The 27,743-nt window shown below is 45.6% G+C and overlaps 1 long non-coding RNA gene and 1 pseudogene across 1 annotated transcript in view; one reads left to right on the top strand and one right to left on the bottom strand.

Annotated features, from left to right (window-relative positions):
- LOC141725842 (class I histocompatibility antigen, F10 alpha chain-like) overlaps window positions 1–27,743 on the top strand; it is a 259,037-nt pseudogene that overhangs the window by 156,987 nt on the left and 74,307 nt on the right.
- The window catches only part of LOC141725913 (uncharacterized), a 46,561-nt gene continuing 26,947 nt past the window's right edge, over window positions 8,130–27,743 (bottom strand). The window contains exons 2-3 of the long non-coding RNA XR_012577474.1: window positions 22,864–23,949; window positions 8,130–8,842 (exon numbers count right to left, since the gene is read on the bottom strand). This is a non-coding gene — a long non-coding RNA (uncharacterized LOC141725913). The remainder of the gene's footprint in view (window positions 8,843–22,863; window positions 23,950–27,743) is intronic.

The following is a 27,743-nucleotide window of genomic DNA, read 5'->3' as shown; positions in this document are numbered from 1 at the left end:
CAATCATAGCACATGGCGCTGATGACTCAGTAGTTGCCGGGCAGACCTGCAGCTCCCAGCGTTTCCCATCTGTGTGCCCCCCTTGAGGGGGATCTGGGGAGGTGGGAGGGGGCAGCGCCAAGGCCGGGCCCCCCCGCGCTGTCCTGGCGGGAGCGGCTGCAGTGGGGACCGAGTGCGGGCGGGAGCGGCCGAGAGCCCAGCGCTGCCCCAGCCCGACCTGCCCCAGCTCCATCCCTGCCCCTGCCGTGGGATGCTGTGGGTTTGGGGGGAAGAGGGAGCCGGCAGTGGGAGCTGGGCCTGGGGCAGAAGGAGAAGGGAAGGAAAAGCAGGGTTGAGGAACAAACTGGTCAAATGCTGCACGTGGGAGGAAAAGGTGGGATTGTGCAGGAGAAGGAGGAGTTGTAGGAGGAAGAGGAGTGTGAGGAATAGCAGGGACAGAGGAGAAGGAGGAGCAGAAAGAGATGGCACCACAAGGTTCTACTCCTCCCTATATCTGCAGCCTCCCCCACAGCCCCAGGAGCTTTGTGCCCCCAGATGCATCAGGTGACCGGGGTAGGGCTAATCCATGATTTTCATGGGGGCTGAATCTTGATGTTTCTGAGCTTTATTAGGCAAATGTTGTTGCTTTTGTTTTTTTGTGAGGGCTGAATCTCTTTATTTTGGCGGGAGTTTTTGCTGAATATTGACGTTTGGAAAATTTTAGACTTGCATCTTGATCTTTAGAGGATTTCTGTGCTGAATCTTGGTGTTTTGGAGGTTCTTACAGACACAAGATGCCCAATGACTTTCCTAGATGAACTTGGACATGGAGGTTTTTCCAGTCCAAGCTGCTCTCCTCTTGATTTTTTTCCCCAAACCAGGATTTTTCATTCCCAGGGCGTGGCCTGATGGAGGAGGAGGAAAAGCCCCAAATGTACCTCATGAAGAGGGGCAGCAAACCCTGCCCAGGGAGCTCTGGGGAGGAAAGAGGCCCCGTGAGCCAGGAATGCATCCTGCGATCCAGCCAGAGCTCAGAGCTGGTGAAGAAGCCTCATGTCAGGGAGAAGCCACACAGATGCTTGGAATGTGGGAAGTGTTTCAGCTGGAGCTCCACCCTGAGGCAGCACCAGGTGATCCACACTGGGGAGAGGCCATTTGAGTGTGAGGAGTGTGGGAGGAGTTTCAGCCACAACTCCGTCCTGATCCAGCACCAGAGGATCCACACCGGGGAGAAGCCCTTTGAGTGTGGGGAATGTGGGAAGAGCTTCAGGCAGAGGGGCCAACTGATCCGGCACCAGGTGATCCACACTGGCGAAAAGCCCTATGAGTGTGGGGAATGTGGGATGAGCTTCAGGCAGAAGGGCTACCTGGTGCAGCACCACATGATCCACACTGGGGAGAAGCCCTTTGAGTGTGGGGAATGTGGGAAGAGCTTCAGAGGAAGCTCGGCCCTGATTCGGCACCAGGTGATCCACACAGGGGAACGGCCCTACAGCTACTTGGAATGTGGGAAGAGCTATGGGTGGAACTCTGACCTGAGAAAACAGCAGCGTACCCACATTGGGGAGAGGCCCTACGAGTGTCCTGAGTGTGGGAAGAGGTTTCACAGGAGCTGCGATCTCCTCAAACATGAGCGGATTCACATGGAGGAGAGGCCGTTCCGCTGCCCCGACTGCGGGAAGGGCTTCAAGCAAAACTGCAAACTCACCATCCACCGGCGCATCCACACCGGGGAGAGGCCCTACGAGTGTTGGGAGTGTGGGAGCTCTCACAGAGCTCTCACTTGACAGAACACCAACGGAGGCGCCACTGAGGGAAGCCCTGCGAGTGCCCCAAGTGTGGGAAGAGCTTTGTGTGCTGCTCCAGCTCCATCCGCCATGAGAGGATCCACGTTGGATGATCCCCAGTGACAGTTGTTGGTCAGAGCCCTGGTGATCCATGGTCCTGCTGATCTGTGTTGAAAAGACACCTGGCTTGGAGGCTTCACATCTTCCTGGTTCCCTGTGGGCAGCTAGATAAATGCAGCAGCAGGAACATCCATTGGGACACAGACCAACAATGGGAATTCCTTGGGGACAACAGATTTCGACTTTCAACCACATAAAATCTTTTGCATTCATTCCTATCTTCTGGTAACATGAGCTAGTACTGAATGGTGTTGAAGTTATGTTCAGGGTGGACTGGACTATATGATTCTTGTTTCCCCAGTCTGTTCTGTTTATGCTGAATAATAAGTTTTGTACCTTTAGGACTTGTCCTGAGAGTGAAAGGGGGAGAGAAGCAACGTGGAGTTTGTTTTCAGACTCGGCACTCTCTCCTCCACATTCCTGCTCCTGTGCTGTGTTGTCTGCGGTTGGACAGACAGTGGGACAGAGCTCTCCTTTGCTTTTAGTTAGTTTTAGCTAGCTGAGGCAAAGAAGTTCCCTGGACTGTGGGGTTTTTTCCCTTTTCTTTGGACCTGTTTAAACCTGCTCTGGCCTGAACACCCAGGGGAGCACTGGCAGCTCACACCTGTGGCCCACCAGGCCGGGCCTGGGCCGTTGCATTTCCAGCACCAGAGGGACTGATAAGAGACTGAGTGAGCCAAGCTACAGCACACGGATGGGACTTCGTGAGTTTGTTTCTCTTTTAGAGCAGCAAGAGGTTTTATTGTTTAATACTGTTTAGGTTTTATTGCGTAATAAAGAGTTTTTTCCACTTTTCTTCAAGGAGGTCTTTTATTTTTCCTGAACCAGTTGGGGGAGGGGCCAATTCAGTCTGCTGTCTAGAGGAACCCCTTTGGGGATTCTCTCCCAAATTTGTCCTGAACCGGGACAAGGTCTTTTCCAACTTCAGGGATTCCACGATTTTCATTTCCTATTGCCCAAGTGTGTCTTCCGTAGCCAAATGATGAAAAACTGGGGAAAAGACCAAGATTTTGGAGACAGTGGGATAGAAACTCCACCAGAAAAGGTTCTTGCCTTCTGCCCAAGCACGTGGATCCTCAGCCAGCATGGACACTGAAATCCTTTTGTTGTGGTCTTGATTTTTTTAAAATTTCTCTTCATGCCTTTAAAATATCTAATCTTGAGGTAAAAGTAGACATTGAGCTAAGACATGGCTGTGGTCATGGTACAACGCAGATATGGTGGGACACAGACATGGAGAGTGACATAGGGACACATGGACATGGAGGGGGCCATAGCCATTCATGGGGACATGTGTGGACACAGGCATGGATGGAGATGTGGGGAACAATGACAGGGATGGAAACATGGTGGGGAGACAGCCATGGGTGAGGACATGGTGGGACATGGCCAGCGACTTGTGGGGACATGGCCATGGCCAGTGCCATGGGGAGAACTTATAGGGCATGTGGGGGATGCTGGGTTGGAGGGAGTTGAGGGTTCCTGGGAGGGACCTGGAGCTTGCTGAGGCCTTTGGGGAACCCAGGCCAAGTGGCTCTGGCTCTGCTGGGTGACCCAGGGGGAGGTTCTGGGGCAGCTGCTCAAGGACCCCCTGACCTGAAGCCCCAGCCAGGCATTGGGCTCCTGGAAGGGGATGAACATTCTTGTCCCAGGAGGGAAATCCCAGCGCCCCCAGGGTGTCAGGGGCAGCTGAGAGACCACAACAGGGAGGGGCGCACCAGACAGAGCTGTCACACTTCTTAGCTACACCCCAAAAGTCCCAAAACTCAGGGATTGCTCCCAGGAAAAAGCATCCAGGAGCTGCATGAATTGAGGGAAAAGGGGGATGTGATCCCTTGAGACTGAGCAGGAGGGGCCTGGATCCCCCAAAACCAAACACAGGGACAAGAGGTGGAACTGAAGGCACGATGGGAAAGGGGTAGGAGTGCAGGGGAAAAGAGGATTCAAAGTGGGAGAGGGATGGTAAATGAGCCTTAATTGGTCTTATTCTAGGGCAAGCTATGACAGCTCCAGAGCTCAGCGCCCAAGGGGACTGAGTTTCAGAAGCCAGCTCGCTCAGACCAAGGCCACAGGTCAGCCCCTAGCAAGCAGCGAATATTCAGCTCTTAGTGATTAGCCAGCTCTTATGATTTCAGCTTTGCTTGCTAGGTAGCTTTCCCTTGACTTGAGGCTCCAGCAGACGGTAGAGAGAGGAGAAGGAGAAGACGCCAGCTGTTCCACATGTATGGCTTTATTGGAGGGGTTCGTGAAGAGTCTCAGCACTTCTTCCGAGTTAGTAGGGGTACAGTATGCTACTTTTATAACCTTGGCCCGGTTCCAGTCCTGACCGATGGCAAAAGGTTAGAGGGACCATAAGTGACCAACAGTAAGGTTAACAAGATATTGCCTTACATGGCTATAGGGATAGGTTATAGGGCGGATGTCCCTGGACTCAGGAAGCTTCTTTGCTATTGTGTGAGTATTTCTATTATTCAGATTCTCCACGGGGCTGTGGCTAAACCTGAGGGTTTCACTACAGGATGGGATCCCCAAATTGAGTTGGGAGAGGTTCTTGGGTTGGGGGAATGATGGGAGAGTGGAGGGAAAGTTAGGGATGGGATAGAAGAAGGGTGGCTCCGTGGGGATCCTATTGTGTCCCCACTGCTTGATCCCTGGAGTGATTCCCTGGGGCTCTGGAGGGGAATGGATCTGCACTGGGTGGGTTCCCAAGCCCCCTGCCCATCGCTGGGGGGCTCATGGGAAGTTCTCTGGTTCCCTCCACCCAAACGCTGCAGCCGTGGGACAGACAAGGGTGTGAAAGTAGGATCTGGAGTGGGCAGGGAGGAGGAGAAATAGGAAGAGGAGGGAGAGAGGAGGCGGAGGATGGGAAAAGGAAGAGCAGGAACAGGAAGAGGAAGAGGAGGAGCCACAGCAGAACTCCACGGTTTTCCCGCTTTCCCACTGAGTCTGCAGCTCCCCTGGTCCTGGCAGCATCAATGCCCCAGATCTCACAGGTGAGTGGGGAGGGACAGCTCACCCCAAATCCATTTGGGGGTCTCTGGGAGGGTTTGTTTACAGAGGAGGGGATGTTTGGATCTTACAGGGCCCCAAAAGTGAGACGCGGATGCCCTTTTGGAGAATAGTGGAAGATTCCTGTGGCAAACTGTCTGTAGTGGCTGGGGCAGTGGTGCCAGTTGTGGGGGGACCTTGATTTTGGGGCTCTGATTGGCATCAGAGTGGGGAGAGCAGCAAAGGCCAATCCTGGAGCTGGGGGATCCTGGCAGCCTGCAGGGGTGGGGGAAGCTGGAGATGAGCAGGGTCTGGGCCTGCCTGCCTGTGAACAAGGCAGTTACTTCTCGAGCTGGGCTTGGGAAGCAGGACCAAGGGTCTCACATGTTGTTTTTCCCCCAGGCCAGGATTTGTCAATCCCAAACTTTGTCTGGATGGAGATGGAGGAGGCTGCGAGGAAAAGGAAGATGGCATGGGACATGAGGCAGGTGAGAAGGAAGTCGCTGCCCCTTTCCCCCTCTCCTCTGCTCCATGTCTCAGCCCAACATTTTCCCTGGCTGCAGGACAACCCCACTACCAATGCCGTCCTGCCAGGGATGAACTGGGGGGATCTCCTTCCCCTTCCCTCTGGCACAGAGGCACATCCCATCCTGTCCTTTTCCATAGCTCCTTCCCTTTCTCATTCTGTCCTTCTTCCTTCCTCATTCCTTCCTTTCCTTTTCTTACCCCAGACACTGAGCTGCAGACAGAGACCAGGGAGAGCAAATCCCTGCTGCAGAACCTCATGGAAGAGGCAGTTTTCAGCAGCTCTATGGAATGGGAATCCAATGGGGAGGATAAGCCCTGGAGATGCCATATAAGGAGGAGTTGCAAACTCAGCCCTGGGAGCTGTGAGGAGGAAAGATGCCCCCTGTATCCAGAAGGCAGCTGGAGATCCATTTGGAACTCAGAGGTGGCGGAGACAACTCATGGCTGGCAGAAACCCCACAAGTGCTTGGAAGGTGGGAAGGGCTTCAGCCAGAGCTCTGGAGCTCAGACATGATCCAGCACCAGGTGGTCCACATGGGGACACAGCCCTACAAATGTGGGGAGTGTGGGAAGGGCTTTGGGTGGAGCTCCAACCTCATCAATCACTGCAAGGTCCACACTGGGGAGAGGCCCTATGAGTGTCCTGAGTGTAGGAAGTGGTTTCTGAGCAGCTGCAATCTCATCATAATGAGTCAAGGGGTGAGCTGGAAATGTATTTACAGTTATTGAAAAGTGTGGATGAGTCAAGGGGCCAGCTGGGAGTACAAGTGAGATAGTAGAAGGTTACATATTTTAGCTAAGATTTTAAAATTGGTTAAGAAGCTAAGTTAGCTAGCAAAACTCACATACCTTAGTGAAAGAGTAACAAATATATTTGAAAAGTAATATATACTTTAAGATATATGTAGATATATGTAGGGTAGATGTAGCAATTGTGAAGAAGCAGAGACCATGGAAATATCTTGCCTTAAGAATAATCAAACAGTTCGGAGTGGCTTGGGGCATGGCCAGCAGATCAAAAAGTCCTGCCAACTGGCCATGGGTGAAGAGTATACCATGAGAAAGAGAGCTTTCTTCTTCCCATACGCCCACTCCCTTATTTCAAAATCCCACAGACCCAACTTAAGCGAGTGCAATTGTGCAGCCATATTAGGTATTCAGCTGATTATAATACAAAGTGGGCAGATAATGATTATATATTACACCTCCTTAGAAACTGCTTGGATATGTAAAGCCTTTTCTGTATAAATAGAGAGCAGGAGTCTGCAACTCCTTGCACCTGCATTTGGAAATGATTCCTCATGTGTCCAGAACTGCAATAAAATGCCCTTCTTTTCAGCTTTAATTAGTTGAAGAGTTGTCTGTCCATGCTTCAGTACATCAGCAGATTCACACAGAGGAGAGGCCCTTCCGCTGCCCCGACTGCGGGAAGGGCTTCAGGCACAACTCCACCCTTGTCACCCACAGGCACATCCTCACTATGGAGAGGCCCAATGAGTGTCCTGTGTGTGGGAATAGATTCTCCGGAAGCTCTCACTTGAGCCAACACAAATGGAGGCGTAATTAAGGGAAGCCCTGTGAGTGTCCCCAGTCCCGGTGTCACCCCCTTTTCTCTGCCCACAGAGCTCCTGAGCTGGTGGCAGCCACAGCCCCTTCCAGTGGCCTTGCACCTGGCTGAGACCTCCTGTGATTGGGCAGGGAGGATTGGGGCGTGACTGGGCAGGGAGGGTGTGGGCCAGGTGAGGAACACTGGGTGCTGAGGGTCTGCCCAGCAAGTGGTGAGTCATCAGACCTGCTCTCTCTGATTGGCTGACTCTTGTTCATCACATTCTCTGATTGGCTGTGGAGAGGCCTGGGAGTTGAGAGCAGGAATGGGAGTGATCCCGCCCAGAGCACCGGCATTGGCAAAATAGACCCAGCCTCGGCACAGGGAGTGAATTTATTACCAATCAAATCACAGCAGGACAAAGATAAGGGAAAGGAATCTCTCCAAACTTTTCCCTCCGCCCAGGGGAGTTAATGATGATGGAGATACAGGGATATCCGAATTTAGATCAGAAGCCAGTTTTAGTGGGTATTGGTGGTTCGTGCCCACCCAGGGATGCCAAATATTGGAATATGAATCCCAATATTACCAGTTAGATTGTGCTTGGGCCAGTCTGACCCTCGCTGCTAGGCCGAAGGCAGCATCTGTGGTGTATCACCCCAGAGACACCTATAGCTTGCTGGTGGTTGCAGCTGGGCCCTAAGCAAGTCCAGGCTTGTGAGGAACTCTGTTTACCTCAGGAAGAAGACTTCAGGCGAAGGTGAAGAGAAAAAAGGAGAGGATTCTGCTGGAGGGTTTAATATCCAGAGGTTTGTTCCATGGTGACACAGGTCTGAATCTTGGGAAGAGCTCCAGCAGAATACCTGACCGCATGGCTGGACTCACCTTTTAATTTCAAGAGGAGGGGAGGGGAGGGGACAGGTGAGCCACCAACCAGGTGGGAGGGGCGGGGTCTCAAGGGATGAGGGACACCTAGGCAGGCCAATGACCTCTGGGCCTGAGGGGCATCCTTTGAACTTCAACAACCACACGACGCCTTGTTGGAATGTTAAGCCTGATTGACAGGACTCACTCAGCAAGGGGGCGGGGGGGAAGGGAGATGGGTATTGGCACACCTGGGAAGGGACCCGGGACCCGGAAGTCTAAAACAGGACATTACAACACACTACAGCATGGTATACCAGGGGTTTATAGAGATTTTGACTTGTATGGTAATTATATAAGGCTCTATTTTCGGTAACAATCCCCCAGTGGTTACACATTCTTCAGGACATCATGTCACCTGTTAACATTATCTTATCACTAAGTCTCACAATATTTTTCTTGGTCACTTCTTGCCCTGAGAACCTTTATCTGTGTCTGTCTTTCCCATGGTTTCTGCTTGATCAGTCTTCAGATAACAGGCCCCTTTATCAGTTCCACTGTACTCTCTGTTTTATTCCCCATACCTCCCCGTATCTGTTCATACAAAAATACACTCTTACGTGACTTGCCTATTAATTTTTTCACACACTGTAAAATACAAAGAATAAGCATAACAATGCATAATACAATGCCTAATACATATAAGGCTATTTTAACAAAATTTCTTATCCATCCACCAAGTTTCCAGTCCCCCAGAAGTTTTCCTAGCCCTGTAAATCCTGATACCACTGGGTAACCTTAACCATTTTCCCAAGGGCATAAGTCTGTTAGAGGTTAAACAGGTGCTGATGTGGTGTTGAGGTCCTGTTCACAAGGGTTCTCTGCCAGTGTTGGTGTTCAAGGTGAATCTTCAGGGCATGCACTCAAAGATTCTCAAAACGGCGTCACATTCTTTGATGGAATTCACTTGGGACCATTCTCTATGGAGACACAAGCAAAACCTCTACCCCAGGTTGTGGATACTGGCAGCCTGGTAAGAGAGAGAAAGCCAGATAAACTTTCCCAGGAATTGTTCTTGGGAGTTTTGGGACGTCTAAGAGAAAGAATTAAAACAATGTTGCAGCTGGTGTTTTGAACAGTTGTTTTCTCATAAGAGGTTTACTAAAGTGTGTTTCCTTAAGTAGCCAATCATGCGAAGTGTGTTGATTAAATGACCAATCAGGTCCACCTGTGTCAGCAGTGTATAAAAAGGAACGGGTTTCTAATAAAATTATTATTAGTCTCCTGAAGAGAGTTAGACTTCATGTCTCACCTGACTCCTGTTCCTGACTCAATGGTGACACCATGTGAACTAAGGATCAGGCCCCAATATCTTACCAGATTCTGGATCCTTCATTAAGGCAGGGTTTTTTTCCCTTTTGTTGCAATTGTGAATTATAATTAAAAAGTCGAACGATCAGTGGGTTGGGGTTCATCAAAGAACAATTCAAAAATTTTAAAACATAAAGGGCTTTCTGCAGTCTCTTGTCAGGGGTGCTATCTCTGGCCCTCCCTTTCTGTTGTACCAAGAGACGCTCGAGGGAGCCATGAGCCCGTTCAGTGACAGATTGGCCTGTTGGGGAATGTGCAATACCTGTTTTGCGCATAATTCCCTGTGAAAGTCATATTCTCTGGAAAAATCCCTTGGCCCAGGATTCTTCTCCTGGGAAGCTGAGAAGCCTCAGAGAAAAAGGAAAACGATATTATCTCATTGCTTCTTCTGTGTTTTGCTGCTTTGGAATGTATTTGGAGATTGTTTATCCAACAGGTGATTGTTTCCTTGGTTTCATGTGAATTGTTTTGACTTAATGACCAATCACAGTCAAGCTGTGTCAGGACTCTGGAAGGAGTCATGTGTTTTTCATTAGTATCTTTTAGCCTTCTGTAAGTCTCCTTCCTGTATTCTTTAGTGTAGTTTAATATAGTGTTAGTATACCATTCTTTAATATAGTAAAGTATAATAAAATAATAAATTAGCCTTCTAAGAACATGGAGTCAGATTCATCATTCCTTTCTTGGTCTGGGAACCCCACAAATACAAGAATTCCCCATAAGGCAAAAAGATAGCAGCTTGACAGGAAGTATGAGCTGGGCCATCGCCTGTCTTTACTTCGGATGGTATACCAAGCATTGCAAAAGCAGCAACGTGTCTAGAGACGTCTTAAGCTGTTTTCCCTGAATGGGCAGATGCAAAAAGAGCACCAGAAAAGGTATCAAAAGAGGAATTAATGTATTTTAAATGCCCAAATGCAGAAAAATGCGTAATGTCTGATGCCAGACTTGAAGGCTCTGAAACCCTCTGGGATTAATACTTCCTACAATAGAGAGAAAAGAATACTTTTGGTAATCAAGACAAACAGCAATAATTCTTGAAGTTTGGGCTTTACTAATGCCAAAGTGCCATATCAAAGTGACACCATTTTGGTGAAAAAATGGAATGGCTCAATTTAGCCTGTTCTATCTTATTAGGTAGAACAGATTCTGATACAGGCATTGTTAAAAGGTCAGCTTGCCTGTTCCCTTCAGCTAAAAATCTGGGAAGTTCTGTATGCAATCAAATATGCTTAACAAAATAAGGAAATGTTCTATTTTCTAAGGAAAAAATGAGGAGCTGCAACCAATTAAAAAGTTGTCAATTTTCAACCTCTTTCAAAACTGATGCTTCAGCTCTCATCACAATTCCTACAACTTCAGCTGAATCTGTAACCAGATTAAAGGAACAGAAAACTTTTGAAAAGCTCTGACAACAGCAGCAAGTTCAACAATTTGGGGGGACCCCTGAGCTGTGGATACATCTGCTCTCCAGGCACTAGAAGAGGGGTCTCTCCATACTACCACAGATTTCTGAGAGTGACCAGAACCATCTGTAAATACTGGTAAGCCTTGAAGTTGGTTTTCTCTGTCAATTGAAAACAAATATAAAAGCTTAAAAAGGTTTTTAAAAGATGTCAAAACAGCTCATGTTTTGGAGGATGTATTGAGATTTGTCCACTGAATTCAGCAAAGGCTACCCTACAGGTAGGAAAATAGTGGAAAATTCCCCTCCTGCAAGAGAAATGAGTCTCTGTCAGCCCTGAACAACCAGTTGGGCCATCATTTCATGTTGGTTACTAATGGTATTAGTCATTTGGTGTGGTAAATAAATCCATTCAGTGATAAACAAAGAGTCTGGTGCCTTGGAGTCCCATTGAAACATCAAGGCATGGGGCTGTGATGCTGGATGCAAGGTTATTTTTTAAAAAGGCAGATCAGGTACTGTTGGAGAATTTTGTTCAGACCTGGCTTATAGAAAGGCCATGATCACATACAGCTGGTTAAAAAGTAAAAGGCAGCTGTAAGCAGCAAGTTCTCAGGCTTTTTCCTTAAAAAGTAAATATCGTGTCCTTGGCTAAGTGATGAGAAAGGCATGGTGAAAAACATGGAGTCCTTGAAAGGGTGCTCAATAACAAGTCAATAGCAGGATGAGAAAAACAAGTATTAGCCTCAACAAGAAACCACAGGTATTGACAACAAAGGAGGGGTTGGTGTGTAATCTGTAACCAATGATGAGCTCAGGTTTTGCAATATGTATGAGCTTAATTAACACTACTATAAAAGTGTGTAAGCCGGATCAATAAATCGGAGATCAATGCTCATCAATCAGGATGTGGTCGTCTCCCTTCACTTTCCTCAAGGTACCCAGCGTGCGGCTTGTTGGCTTACTATGGCATCAGTCGGGCATTGCAGTGCCTGCTGAACTTGAAATGTAAGTTGTCTAGGTGATAAAAGATCTGAATCTCCTTTTAACCATTCAAGCAAAGGACTTTTAGCTTTGTATTTGAAATCCCTAAAATGGAGTACACCCAGTTGATTATTCCCAAAAGTTTTTGTGCATCATGTAAGGTGCAAATATTTGAATTTGCAGAGCTAGGGGAGAAATTGAATAGACTCCAACGCACCACCCCAAATACCTCCACAGAGGATGTTTATGTACCTTTTTGGGAGCTATGCAAAGCCCTGCCTGATTTACAGCTTTGGTGACAAGGGCTAACTTAGGCTTTCTCTGTGACTTCCATTGTTCAGCTGCTACAAGAATATCATCCATAGAATGGTAGAAAAGAACACTGGGCATTTGTTGATGAACAGAATTGAGGACCTAGCAATACACCACTGGCAAATAGTACAGCTGTTTTTCATGCCCTGAGGTAAAACTACCCAGTGATATCGCTGTGAGGCCACCTGCATGTTTGTGGTTGGAACTGAAAAGGAAAATTTAGGAGCATCATCAGGATGCAAAGGAGTATCAAAAAACCAATCTTTTAAATTAACAGTCTAGTGCCAATTTCAGGGATCATGGTAGGAGATGGGAGACCAGGCTGTAAGGCCTCCGTGTTCTCCACAGCTACATTTATCGAAAATCATGGAGTAAATTCCATTTGCCAGTTTGTTTTTTGATAACAAACATGGGAGAATTCAAAGGATGGGTAGAAGGGACAATATGCTCTTTCTGGAGGTGTTGTTGGAGCAACACTGTTAATACATGAAGTTTTTGCAATGGTAGGGGCCATTGATCCACCCAAACTGGTTTCTCTGTTTTCCAGGATAAAGTGTCATGCTCCAATGGCCCCCATTAAAAATGTGATTGAATTCCAAAGCCCCACTGGGAGAGAACATCCCCCACCACAGTACCGTTGGCATTGGTAATACAAACAGTATGACTGAGGCACAGTGTCCCTCGGGGCCTTTGATCTGTATCAAGTGGTGGTTTTGACAGCTGCAGCTGCTTCCTCCAATGCCTGCAAGTGCCTGGAGCACTTGAGACAGAGTAGGGATCCGTCCTGAATTAGGTGAAGTGTCTGACAACGGTGAAAAGTCGAACGGCCAAAGCTGAAGGAAAAACTCGCATGCCGAGACAGCAAGGAGACAGAGAAAGAGAAACAGAAAAGACCACGAGGTCAATTTGCCCCGACCTAGAAATTCCTTTGATAAAGAAGAACTGGTGCTAAGTGTCATGCAAGATGAATATGTATGAACTTATTGTGAAACTGTATGCATATGCATTTGGAAGGGGGATAAAAGGAGGTCTGAAATCCTCAGGGGTACGCATGCCCTTTTGGGGAGGCTTGCGTCCGGAGCGCGTCGTAATAAAAGCATACCGGGCTTTACAACTTTTACAAGTTGTGAGGTTTCTTCTTTTCTCCGCAAAACATTTTGGCGAGCCAAGGCAGGAGTTCTCTGTCCCCGCGGGGGCAGGGGGGATAGACGGACCTCCAAGGCGCGCCCTAGGATTTTTTCCTGGTGGGGCTCCACTTGTCTCAACTTGCCACCTGCGAGGACAGACAACGACCCGCTGGCCTGCGGAGGAAGATGGTATGTACTATGGGGCCCCAGGGGGAAGGAAGAAGAGAAAGGGAGTGAATCACCCAGAAACGTCTTGGTTCATGGGTTCAGCTGATAGAGCAGCTGTATTAGAGACGGGCTTCATCGTTCTGATAGAGCAGACCACTAGCGGCTTTGGGGGTAAGCCGGGTGAACCCGTATATGTGTGTATTGGGGATTCATAGTTCTGATAGAGCAGAACTTGTGAGCCCGTGTGTGTTTTGTTTGTGTGTGTGTGTGATGTCCGGACACTGTGTTGCTGTTTGGTTAATGTGTGTGGCAAGTGCACTGTGTTTGTGATCGTGCAGGTGATAAGTGTATGGTGTATAAAAGAGAGTAAATCTACAGTGCCCTACAGAGCGGGGGGGGTCAGTACTCCCCGTGTTTGAAGCAGCCGAGTGAGGCCAGAGGCGCCGGCTGCAGCAGGCTGCGGGGGCAGGGAGAGAAGTGCCCTGCGGAGAAGCGAGTGGAGGAATGTTAGTAATGGTATTTATTGTGTTTGAATGTAGTGATTTGTGTAGATTTGGTACATTTTAACCGTGAGTATGAGCTCAGAGAGTTCCTTTGCCTTGGATGTTTGGACTTGATCTCTAGACTGTGTGCTGTTATTTTGATTGTGTCTAGGAAAATTGATATGAGTAAATGCTGAATTATGGTATGCTGTGTTGTGTTGAGAAAAGTGAGCACTTTGAGAAATATGCCCTTTCCCAGTGATTTTGTGTGGTGATTTTCTTCTGCTGCATTGTGGTAATTTGATTCTCAGATTGTATAGTGGTGTTTGTGGAGATTTTAAGATTTTGTTGCAACAAGAGTAGCATTTTACATAGGAGAACTATAGTACGGTGATTTATGTTTAACTTCGATAAAGTGAGTTAAAGGAATTCCAAGAATTCTCCCCCTCACAGCAATTCAAGCCTTGGCTCTAGTGAATTTGAGATAAAGGGGGAGGGGGGGGTGCGTGTGTCTGTGTCTGTGGGCATATCAGAGTTTCGGCTGTGACAAGCACAGCCTTTTTGCAGGGCAGTAAAACAAGTGTAAGTAGACACAGTGCTTAATTAGATTGTGCAAGAAGAGAACTAGAAAAGACTGATATTTTGTAAAACAGAGTTTATATAGAAGGGATGAATGAGATTAATTAGTTAATGAGACTTAGGAGATTTATGACACTTCGGTTGGTACTGCAGTAAGTCTTTAATGGAAACAATCCGCTGAAAGGATTTAAAGTTCTCTGTAACAAACAGAATAGCCTGCCTTTGTGAGCAATTTCGGGGAGCCTTTGGTACATCAAGAGGCTGGCACGCTGTGTGAGGTGACAGTGGCTGTGCCCTGGGCACAAGGACAGCTCTGGCTGCCCTGTCTCCCCAGGGAACACGGGAATGGCCTGTGGGCAAAAGCTGGATGTGCAGGTATAATTGCAGTGCGGTGTTTATGAGAAACACTGGTATTGCTGTTTTGCTGTTCCAATAAGTGTCAGGGTGCACGCCCCGAGTGTAAATTAGAGGTTTCTGGTGAAGCGGATTCAGAACCTAAGGTCTTAGAGCTTGTGTGTGGGAATCACATCTGATACCTGCCACCTGGAGCTGTGTGTATAGGAGGAAAACTGAGAAACTACTGTGAAGGTCTGTAAAAAGGTTTGAATGGAAGCGGGATAGGGCAAGGAGAAATAAATAATGAGAACTGACCAGAGCAAACAGGTTCCTAAATTAGCCCCTTTTGGGAGGGGCTCATTGGGAGGAGGTTGCCAGTAAGAGCAGCTCAGAAAATAAAAAGATTTATAGTGCTTCATTGCTGTTAGTACTGTTTTATAATAGGAAGATAAATGGGATAGTTTTTGTATGCTGAAATGTCTTTTGTTTTAAGAAATCACCCAGAATGACAAAGAGACTGTGAGATCAGACCGCTCTCTGGTCTTGGCCCCTGAAAAGGAAAACAAGGCAAAGAGAAAGCAAATCAAACATGTTGTTCAGCATGCAGCATAAGATAGCAACATATGAAATCAGGCAAGGATTATCACGCTGAAATGCGAAGCAAACACAGTTCGCAAAATGAGTACATATGATTTGTTAAAGGCTTCCTCCCAAGGTAAGGGAGGAGGGGTAAAGGTGACCTTCCCAAAAGGGAAGAATTTTTGTCGGCACAAGGGTCATGTATTCAGTTTTAAATAAAGCTTTAGTACCTGTGGAGAATGTTTATGTTGTAGTGTGGGGAATGAACAACTGGCCAGTCTGAGAAGGCATACTTTTGCAAACCTTTAAAGTAACATGTGTACTATGTGTACCTAAAAGTTTTTGTACAATTCGCTCAATTTGCTAAACATTCTCAAATGAGAAATGTTACTCTGGAGGCAAATAATATAGAGATGTTAGGCTTAATATTAACAGACACTGAAATTAAGAAAGACATTAGTAAGGAGATATTAGAATAAGTAAATAAGTGTTTTCAAGGGTATGGGCCTCTGCTGCACCAGGGAGAGTGAAAGATGCTCCCCCATGGGATGCTCCCCCATCAAGCTTAATGAAAGAACACAACCAGTGAGAACTGAGTAGTACCCTCAAAAGGAAGGTAAGGAAGGAATCAGTCCAATAACTGATAGTACTGGATTAAGGGCTGTCAATAAGATAACACAGAATTTATACCCTGTGGTAGCAAATCCATAGACCTTACCAACTTGTTTAACACCTGAGCTAACCTGGTTCACTGTCTTAGGCCTAAGAGATGCCTTCTTTTGCCTCCCTATCCACGAAGCCAGCCAGAACATTTTTTCATTCAGACACAAGCTCACATAGTCCATGTGCCTGAAGGCTTCAAAATTCTCCACTCCGATTGGAGAACAGCTTGCAAAGACCCAGACTCCCGGGAAGCTCCACAAGAGGAAAGGAGGCTGTTGCAGTACGTGGATGATCTTCTAGTAGCCACTCAGACGAGGGAAGCGAGAGAAGCCTGGACGGTAAGCCTTTTGAATTTCCTAGGACTCCAAGGACGCAGAGTCTCAAAGAAAAAGGCACAGGTAGTGAAACAGAAGGTAATCTACCTGGGGTAAGAAGTGAGTGCTGAGCAGCAGACTTTAAGGCAGAGAAGCCCTATGCCAAACCCTGAACCCCAGACAACAAAAGAACTCCAAACCTTCTTAGGCATGGCAGAGTAGTGCCAGCTGTGAGTTTATAATTATGGACTGTTCGCCAGACCCCTCTATGCTCTTATTGCCAATGGGAACTGAGATCTCCAGTGGACAAGAGACACTACACGGGCCTTTCACCAGCTAGAGAGTCCCCCTCATGTCAGCTCCAGCTTTGAAACTTCCAGATGTAAGTAAAGCATTCTTTCTATTTTTCCACGCAAGGAATTGCCCTGGGAATACTGGCTCAGGACTTGGGTCCATACCGGAGGGCAGTTGCTTACTTCTCTAAGCAACTAGATGCAACAGCCAAAGGATGGCCAGATTGCCTCAGAGCTGTAGCAGCAGTTGTGCTGAATATTCAAGAGGCACACAAGTTTACCCGGGGACAAAAATGACTCTGCTAGTGTCCCACACAGTGTCCGCAGTACTGAAAGTAAAGGGTGGCCACTGGCTTTCACCAGAGAGGTTTCTGAAATACCAGGCCATCATGGTAGAGCAAGATGATGTAGAGATAGTGGTGACTAATATTGTCAACCCAGCTTCTTTTCTCAGGGGAATCAAGGAGAAGCAGTACACCACGATTGCCTGGAGACCATTGAAGCTACCTACTCCAGCCGCCCAGACTTAAAGGACACTCCTCTGGACGATGCAGAGACCTGGTTCACTGACAAGAAAGCGACATTGCAAAATTCACAGTGACTACCTGCAGAGAGGTAATAGCATCTGGACCCTTACCAACAGGTACCTCTGCACAGGATGCTGAGATAAATGCATGGACCCATGCCTTAGAAACAGCAAAAGGCATTCAGAGTTGTGCATGCACATGGAGCCATCTGGAAGGAGAGGGGACTGCTGACCTCACAGGGAAAGAAGAGACAATCCAGCTGCTGGAAGCAGTTCAGCTACCTGAAAAGGCATATTAAGGCACACCAGAGAGTGAGCTTAAAATTGGAGGGAAGAAATGAGCTGGCGGATGGAGAGGCAAAGAAAGCAGCAAAGGGTGAGGTACAGATTTTCCTTGAAGGTAAGCCATAATACAATAATACTAATCAAAAGAGACGTACAACTGCAAGGAGTGGGCTACCATTGAAAGAGAGCTAGTAACCCCTTCCCATTTTCGTGGTTACTAGTGAAGGAAGGACACTAGAAAACACACTAGGGCCTAACTACCTAAAGCCTTTTATAGAGTGTGGCTCCTTTCTCGAAATGACCAAGGCTGCGAGTGATACAGAGTGCATTGAAATGAAGTGTTGACTTTGAAGTAGTAATTCCCACAGGCTTTCTAGAACACACATGTGATTGAAACAATCATTGTATCGTTGTCAGGAATTTATATGCCACTATCACTCAGGTGAGCCGATAATGTGATCCTTGCCTCCAGACTAACCTCAAAATACCCCCCCCCCAGGCCAAAACTCGATCAGACTAAGAGAGGCCATGGGCCTGTACAGCAGCAGCAAATCAACTTTTCAGAACTCCCAAGGAAAGGGGGGTACCAGTATTTACTGGTATTAATAGATACATTTTCAGGGTGGCCAGAAACATTCCCCACCAGAACTGTCAAAGCTCAAGAGGTGACCAGATCATTTTTGCAAGAGATAATACCACGCTTCAGAGTTCCAGCCACAAGATCCTCAGATAAAGAATCACCTTTCATTTCCAAAATAGTGCAACAGATTAGTAGCCATCTGGGCATAGATTAGGAACTTCACACCCCATACCGCCCCCAATCAAGTGGCCAGGTGGAGAGAACGAATCATTTGATTAAGCAGCAAATCATAAGACTGGGGCAAGAAGCTCTTCCACTAGCACTATTGCAAGTTCAAACTAAACCTTTTGAGCTAAAGGAATGCTGAATCCTTTTGGAATGCCTTCTAGAAGACCATATAGAATACAAGGGTAATGTCCAGAATGTCCACTTACATGGTGGCATTAAGCAAACAGCTCAGAGTAATTGAGAAACATATGGCTGGAACTCAGAGCAGGGAGTTAGATAGCCTGGGGATGATGTAGGATGATGTATATGTTAAGTCTCTTACAGAGAAGACTTCGGAACCACAGTAAGAGAGACTACTGCAAGTACCTCTCACCACCTTCACTGCAATCAAAATTAAGGAGCAGAATGCCTGGATCCATCACTCTCGGGTGAAGAATGTCCAGAAGCCCCTTCAGGAGTGACAGCAGGAGACAATGAACTGAGACTAAAACTTACTTGGGCAAAATGAGTATATTGCGGTCGGGAGTAGCTCATACTTTAGTGTACAGAATTGTTTTGTATGGAATTATAACTGAAGTTTTAGAATTAGAGAGTACCTCTACCCAAAGCAATGCTGAATGGCCTTGGTCCCTGGCATTTAATCAGTATACTGGATCCATGGGAAAACCTTCTGAGATAAAAGATTTAAACATATCTACTGTAGTAATCCACGAGAATCAGGTATGTGAGGAGTAAGAATAGCAAGAACGGGAACTGTGAACACTTCAAGGAATCTGAGGAGAAGAAATCAAAGTAAAGTGCTGGGTCATCAATAGGATGGCTTATGAGAGACCAGATGTAGTTAGTGTCTGAACCTCCCCTGGTGTATATGCACACCAGGAAGTCTGTGATAGCCTAAGTGAATCAGACTGTTGGTGTAATTTCACCCTGATACAGCCTGTAGAAGTGACCTGCCTTTGAGCTTGAGTTACTGTCAGACTTTCATTTGAATTCAAAGTGGACACTGCACTTTTTGCTATTTTTACCACATCAGGGCCTTATACACCCCATACTAGTTCAGACTCTACCCAAACTCCAAACTTGAACCTAATGTAGTAAAGAATGTGACTGAATAACAGCTATTATTCAATCCAGAATGGTCTCTCAAACGTGTGGAGTTGATAATGCAAATTAACATCTCAAAAATCCAACCAGCCTGCTCCTCCTTCCTAAAAACTTCCTTTGAGGGCTGGAAACATGGTCACAAAAACAGGCATATCTCAGGAGCAGAACAAGAAAGGAAGGAGCCAGCTCTGCTGGTGCCTAAAACCAGGAACACCAAGAAATCAGTTTCCTTAGGTCATTTTCCAAGCTGGTTGGCTGAACCCCCAGGCAATGGCTGGTAAAGGGTGCTGAACTGCAGGTGGTAAATTAACCCGAGCAAGGAAGGTGATTTTCCTTATTTATAGCTGTCCCTTTTCCTACTGAGATTTGGATCAGTGATTGTCCCAGTCTGAGGCAGTTGGATTCTGCTTAAAAGAAGTAGAGAGAGAGACCCTCTCAGAGCTCAGCAGCAGGCTGTAGGATTTTGAGCATCACTTTTGTGCTGAGTGTTTCAGTAGCAGAAACCTGATCCCAGTTTCTTCTGAGGCACTGCAATGAATTTAGGCTTTTCTCTCAAGATTTCCCCTCCATTATCTTCTGCCCTGAACACAGTCCACAGCTTGATCCTAGCTAGGGGCAAGGTGGGTGAGGTTTTGTAGACCAGGAGAGACATTCCTGCTTGCCACATATCTGAGAAATCAGGTGCTTTGGAGGGAAAGGGAGAGGTTAGATTCCCTGAGGTCTCTACATTTCAGAATAAACATCTGCCTCAAGTATGACCTAAACCTCTGTCAGATACACTTGTGAAGTGTGTCTGAATTTGTAGTATGAGCCCAGCACATCCCTCTGGCAGGGAGGGATGATCATGGACAGAAAGCAGTTCCTGTTCCCCATAACAAACATCTAACTGGCATATTAGGGACAAGATTAGGAGTTTTAAATGGAATTGATTCAGAAATACTGATGAATAAACTGGCTGCTGCAGCAGGTAGCCTAACAAAATTGAAGCAGCCTTTATAGTAATCTCTATTGGCATTAGGAACTAGCCAGTGACAGATTTCAAAAGTACTGCCAAAGTAAAGAAGTATGAAGAGGCCGGGGACCAAGACCACAAATTGATAGTAGAAGCACTTAGTATAGTTCAAGATAATGTGTCTTTAGCTTTCAGTTGTATACAAGCACAGTTATGGATACAAGCAACAGCAGCTCTGATCATATAGGAAAGGGGTGAAGGTAATTTTCCAGCTGAAATTCGGAAAATTGAGTGAGATAATGCAATTGATTTTGAAAGGAAGTTTCAATCCTGGTGGACTATGGTGAATTTCACCTATGATCCTGTTTCTAATGTGGCCACTGCCTTTGTGCTTACCATATGTAATGCCACTGTTTATGTTATCCATCCCATCATTGCCCTAAGATTAAACCATGAAGAAACAACACTCTATCCTTCAGAACATAGAGTGTGGGCACGAAAAGATGAATGAAAAGTGGCAGACAGTAAACTTAGAATCCTGCATTACTAGAGAACAAATGAGATTCATTTGTGAAAGCAATACTGCTAATGCCCAGGATGTGTTTGGACGCTGAACAGGGTATTTGCCACTTTGAAATTCATCCAGTCACTGACCAGAAAACTGTGCTCGTATATACTGGAAAAGGGCGTATGTTTGAGAACTGCTTGTGCTGCTGTACAAATTGATAGCAATGATGTTATTCTGTTTAGTAGAAACCATTCTAATCTCTGTATTTGTAATTTTGTTAAGATTATTGGGTGTGATTTTTTGTATTTGGTACCAGTAACATCCCACCAGCTGATTACAGCCAATTACACGTGGTATCACAGACTACCACCTACCCCTATTGGGGCGAACCTTACATTGGTAAAGCAATTAATTAAGCACCAAGACCTATTAGAAGTCTTGAAAGGAATCCAAGAAAGTGGAAAGAAAACCTTAATTACTGTCCAACATGATACAAAGGAGATAACCAGAGTTCTACAAAGAATAAAATAAAATATAGATCATCACTGGTGAGATGTGATCTTTGGGTGGTCACCAACTGCAAATGGAATCTTTAATAAGTTGTGCCACCCTATTCTAGTTTTACTAATATTAGTTGGGATAAGCTTAGGATTATCTATTACATTGTTAATTTGGAACTGGAGAATACTACAACAAATGGCTGTACTAACCTCTTTCTCAAACGTACATAGTGAAGCATTAAAAGACACTTATTGTCATGAGAGTTTTCACTAAGTAAAAGAATTTACTTATTTTCTAGGAAAGGGGGGAATGAGACAGAGTAGGGATCCGTCCTGAATTAGGTGAAGTGTCTGACAACGGTGAAAAGTCAAACGGCCAAAGCTGAAGAAAAAACTCGCATGCCGAGACAGCAAGGAGACAGAGAAAGAGAAACAGAAAAGACCACGAGGTCAATTTGCCCCGACCTAGAAATTCCTTTGATAAAGAAGAACTGGTGCTAAGTGTCATGCAAGATGAATATGTATGAACTTATTGTGAAACTGTATGCATATGCATTTGGAAGGGGGATAAAAGGAGGTCTGAAATCTTCAGGGGTACGCATGCCCTTTTGGGGAGGCTTGCGTCCGGCGCGCGTCGTAATAAAAGCATACCGGGCTTTACAACTTTTACAAGTTGTGAGGTTTCTTCTTTTCTCCGCAAAACAGCACTTCAGCAAGGGACCACTGTGAGGGCCATTTGGCTTGAGAGATAACTGTAACTTCAGCCACTGTGTCTATGAGGCTGTCAAGTGTTATCTTTTGTCCTTTTGGTGTCAGAGTGCACCAGCATGTGGGGCATTGTTCTAATATAGGTTTTACCCATCATACTTGGGGTGTTGCAGTAGAGCCAAATTCCCTTTTTTGCGTTATGTCTGTGAAAAGTATGCTCATGGTTTGGGGAAATAAAATCAATTAAACTTTTCAATTTCCTTGGGGAACAGTGAAAGGCATTTGGAGTGTCCAGGCCATGATCATATTCTCATTATCAGGGTCAGAGTCAATAACCCCAGGGAGAACAAAAAGTCCCATCAACGAGGTGGATGACCAGCCTATAAACAATGCATGCATACACTGCCCGGGCGGTCCGAAAATTCCTGTGGGAAGTAAATGAACAGATGTCTCAAGTAACGTTACTGTGATGGAGGTTGCCAGGTCCAGTCCGGCGCTCCCTGCTGTGGATGGTTGTAAATTGGCAATGGTCAGGCAAAGGCTGCTTGTGGCAGCTGGGCTGGGACTTGCTGTGGTCTGCTCTGAGGCATCAGCTGGGGCATTTGTGTGTGTGTGTGGTGCCACCCTGTGCCTCAGCTTCTGTTTCCCGATATCAAAAGCTCTTAAAATCCACGACTTGGAACCTTGTTGATTAGCATAATGCCTTCCATTACGGCACCGACTGCTGGCAAATACTGGGAGCTTTGGATCTGGCCTCTCCTTTCCAAAACATTACTTTTTTAAATGCCCAGATTTCCTAACCCTGAGGTACATTCAGGAGTCCCCTGGCATAGTCTTCAAAGCTGCAAAGGTGTCACTGCTGAGGCGGTCAAGACACAAAGCAGAGTGCAGAGAGACACAAACAGTCTCAGATGGCAACTCCTTATTATCGAACATAGCTGAACTTTTATACGCTTTCTAATTGTTTACACTTCTTCTACCCTAACTATCTGCCACAATAAATCAATGTAACATCATTGGTGAAAAGTTACAGTGACTTCAACTGACTTTCTAAAATTACTTCGTCCAGCTGCAAAGTTCTTTCTTCAGTTCCTCACTTCTCTTGGTCTCCTTGGTTACAGCCTTGGAGAGAGCTCCTTATCAGCTTTTTCTTGCTTCTCAGCTTTCTTCTCATTCCTTTAGCTAACAGGCCCGCTGTTAGCCCCTTCCACAATTCCTCCTTTTTGTTTTTGATCTGTAAATACAGCTGTTATGGATTTTGCAAGGCCCTTTGCAAAAATCCAAGCAGACAGGGGAAACACAAAGCAACAATCACAACCATCAACAAAATTAACATTCTCATTCTTAATACAATCGTTCCTGTCCTTCATCTATAAGTGCTTTTAAAATTCTTAACAACTTTATCCTATAAATTTATATGTCTAATACTCAAACCTTAAACTATAACCACCCCAAGTGCTCAAAAGGAGATGCAGGAATACTAGAACAAAGATTCCAAAAACTTGCATTCTCCTGATCAGTGCAAACCAAAACCACACCCTTTAATTACTATGAATGCACATTAAAACTGATGAAATACATGTCCTGATGTATGGCCTTAGCCAGTGTCATCCATACGTTCTGCTTCAGCTGGGGAACCATCCATCCTGTCCTGTCCTGCGCACTCCAGATAAGGTTTAACACAGTGAGCAGGAACCCATCGAGGACCATTGTCTGTCAAAACACAAGCATAACCCCTCCCCCAGGTTATCAGTTTCTCTGGACCAGACCACCTACCAGTAATTAAATCCTTGACCCATACCTTGACATTTCTACAGAAATCTGGTTGCCTAGAATTCAAAGAGGGAAAATGGTAAAAGATTGGAGATAACTGTGAGTCAGGTAGGGGATGCAAAAGGTTTAACACATAAACAGCTTTATCTAATCTCACTTGAGGTGACTCCTGTTACATTCCCCCTTTTTGTTTTCGAACCTGACGTTTAAGAAGACCATGGGCCCTTTCAATAATTGCTTGGGCTGTGGGGGCATGTGGAATGCCTGTTGAATGCTCCATGCCCCAAGCATAAAAGAATGTTTGCATTTTCTGCAAAGCATATGCTGGGCCGTTATCCATTTTTACGTGACACGGAACACCTAGGATAGAAAAAGCATGAGAAAAATGACGAATAGCATCACGAATTTTTTCTCCTGTGAATGCTGAAGCAACCATTGCATGAGAAAAGGTATCAACTGTGACATGAATATACTTAAAGCGACCAGATTCTGGCATTTTAGTAACATCAGTTTACTTCCTCTAAAACGGAAAGACCCCTAGGTTTGGTACCATAATATTGAGTGACATGAGTCATGTGAGAGTCAGGACAAGAAGAAAGAATTGATTTTGCTTCACCAGGAGACAATTGAAATTGCTGCTGTAAAGCTTGAGCACTCTCATGAAGAAAAGGATGAGACAGAATTGCCTGCTGCGACACATTAGGTACAGTCACGATTGCAGCAGCAGCTACTAGAGAATCTACATAGGCATTACCTTCAACAAAAATCCAGGTAATGGCGTATGGCTACAAATATGCATGATGAAGTAAGGATGTTTTTGAGCACTAATAACTGTCCATAACTTCACTAACATGATAAACAATGGTTTCTCTTGAATATTATACAACACTTCTTGATCTAAATGCTTAACCAAATTGGCAACAGAAATGGAATCAGTAACTCTATTTAGAGAATCAGGAAATAAAGTAAAAGCCAAAAGATCAGCACAAAGTTCAACCAATTGAGGAGATCCTTGCTAATATGCGTTGTCTCATATTAGCAGTGATCATCCTTTCCTCAAGCCACAGCTGCTTTTCCCGTTTTCCTAGATCCATCTGTAAAAACTGTTATACCTTCCACTGGAACCGGAGAACAAATTTGTTTTTCTTCAAAAGGAATTTCTTTGCCCAGTTTTAGAACAGGATGACAAGGCAAATGGTATTTTATTTGGCCTGTAAAACAAGATAAGGCAGATTGTAACTCATTATTATTTTCAAAGCACCATTGAAAATACCACTGTTTTACAAGTATCACAAGGGTCGCAGGGTCGTGTCCCAAAATCTCATGACAACATCTGTGGCCTTTGATGATGATATCTGCAAAAAGCTTATAAAATCCTGGAGCTGTTTTCTGAGATCTGAAGGATCAAAATATCCACTCCAGAATATGCAGTTGATCTTCCCAATTTTCACTCCATTGACACAGTATTCCACATGGTATTTCATGGTGCTTCAAAATAAACAATTGAACACCAACAGAGGTATCTATTCTGTTAACAAATTTGTGTGCTAAGGCTAATTTGATTTCTTCTAGAGTCTTTTTTGCCACTGGGGTCAATTGCTTCTCACCAGTACAGGAAGTGATGCCTGGGAGCAAATCAAACCATGGTTGCATCTGATGATTAGTTATGCCTAAATATGATCTAATCCAACCTATTAAACCAACCAATTTCTGCTACATCAGTAGCAGTTTTAATATCAATGTCTAACTTCACAGGCTGAGCCATACCTTGAGTGTTAGTCACCAACATACCTAGATATTTCCAAGGCATGTGTTCCTGCAGTTCTCTGGGGCAATGCCACAGCACATTGTTTAAGAGCTGATAACTGTTGTTTGTAATCAGATGCCAAGAAGATATCATCCATGTAGTGATAACAGTAGCAGTTTTTAAATTGCTCCCACACTTTTGACAAGGCCTGTGCCACAAACCATTGACAAATAATTGGCAGATTTTCATGTCTTGGGGGAGTATCCTTGTCCTGGTTTAGGGCAAATTTGTTAAAGAATCTGCAAAGGAGGGCCCCTCCAGAAAGCAAAACCCACACGGCCCCTCCCCCCAACTGGTTTGGGAAAAAAAATTCCTTGGAGAGAGTTGGAAAGAACCTGTTTATTTGACTGGCCCACCACCCCCCAGCACACAAAATTAACAATACCAGATGACACCGCTCTGAGAAAGACGACAAAATCAGAAAGTCTCTTTCGGGGGTGGTTGCTCTATTCTCAGTCCCTCCGGCACTGGGGCAACTGCTGCAGCCGAACCTTCGGTGTTCCCGGGTCCCAGTCCGGAGCAGGTTCGAGATGGTCACAGGAACAGGAGAGGAGAAACAGTCCAGGAAGGAATGTGGACTGTTTAGCTAGAACTAGCTAATAAGAAGAGGCCAAAGCAGAGCAGAAGCAAGAGAAGAAAAGGAAGCAAGCAAAGCAGCAAGCTGAAGCAAGAAGTGAAAAACAGCCCTATGTACTCCTCATCTCTGTGTCCCTGATTAGAGAAACCCAAACAAAACTTCCACTCTTCAGAGCCAGTCTTAAAGGCACAGAACAGATGAATGGGGATACAAGCATCATAACGTCACCCCAGGACAACCCTCAATTGGTATCTTTTATTGGGTGCAACATGATTTATGGAAGGCACAGTAAAAGCAAATATTTCTTGGTCTTGCTCAGCCAGTGTGAAGAAACAATCTTTCAAACCAATGACAACTATTTGCCATTCCTTTGGAATCACTGTAGGTGTAAGAAGGCCTGGTTGTAAAGCTCCCACTGTTGCCATTACAGCATTTATCTGCCGTAAATATGTAAAAGTCTCCATTTTCATGATTTCTTTTTATTACAAAAACAGGGGTATTCCAGGAGCTGAATAATTCTTCAATATGTCCCGCTTGCAATTGTTCTGTGACTAATTCCTGCGGGGCAGTAAGCTTTTCGGTAGTAAGGTGCCACTGGTCAACCCAGACAGGTTTATCTGTCAACCATGTCAGGGCCACAACTGGACATTCATTGCCCTGCATCACAGTGGCCCCTTTTAAAAATCCGTAGTAATTTTGACACCCCATTGAGATAAACAATCTCGCCCCCACAAACTCTGAGTTGCATCGGCCACATAGGGTCTGACGTTAGCTTGTTGGCCATCAGGATGTCTCTCATTAATTAGAATGGCTAACAAAGCACCTGTTGTGGCACCACCCAACCCCAGAAGTCCAAAACTTGCATAAGCAAGAGGCCACGATTGAAGCCAGCAAAGTCACGAGAGTATTCTGACATCTGCGCCAGTATCAATCAAAACTGCTACTGATATGGTTCCTGGATGACATCCACTGGCTGTCACAGACATCTTTTGTGAAAAATCCTTTCTTGGGATTTTTCTCTTCTCTGAGAAACTGTGGCCTCAGCAACAAAGTGTAAACAATGGTTATCTGTTGCTGTGGAATGTAACAGGTGGATCCGTGATTGGTCTCCTGGGGATGTTTGGATTTACTGACCACTCCCGGCAGAGCTGGGTCTCGCTCTCTGCTGAGACAGAGACCTTTGTTATTCATTCTTTTTTATTCTGACCTTAGCTAGCCTTCTGAGAACTTTTCCTTCTATTTCTTTTTAGTGTAGTTATAATGTAGAACATATATATCAAAAAATAATAAATCAAGCCTTCTGAACATGAGGTCAACATTCTCACCTCTCTCTTCACCTCCAAACCCTTGTGACCACTGTCACAATTGGTGAACCCCGAGTGACTGAGGAGGAAAAAATCATCAATTGGTAACCCCTGGTCTGAAGAGCAAATCATCACTTGATGAGATCCCAAAGGAGCATTTCCATTGTTTTAATTAAAGCACTCATGCCAATTCTCTGAGCTTGCGCCAAAATTGAGGGATCCCACCTTGCCTGTAAATCTGGGTTAGCAAAAGGCCCAGTGCCCAGTAAGGCATCAACACCCACAGCATGAGGAGGGTTGTGTTGAGGCAACTGCATATTTGTTAGAGCTGTGCACTCAGCCACTTGCCTCCAAGTGTCTCGAAATACACCGTATTGTACTGGCTGGAATAAAATTGTAGAAAGATACATGATGTCATAAGGTGCAAGGATAACTGCATTAATTACATTTATTAATTGCATTATCT

This window comes from Zonotrichia albicollis, chromosome 31 (assembly GCF_047830755.1).
Source record: "Zonotrichia albicollis isolate bZonAlb1 chromosome 31, bZonAlb1.hap1, whole genome shotgun sequence".
In the NCBI taxonomy this organism is placed as follows: domain Eukaryota; kingdom Metazoa; phylum Chordata; class Aves; order Passeriformes; family Passerellidae; genus Zonotrichia; species Zonotrichia albicollis.
Note: the sequence above shows the minus strand (reverse complement) of the source record. Positions and strands in the feature narration are given on the sequence as shown.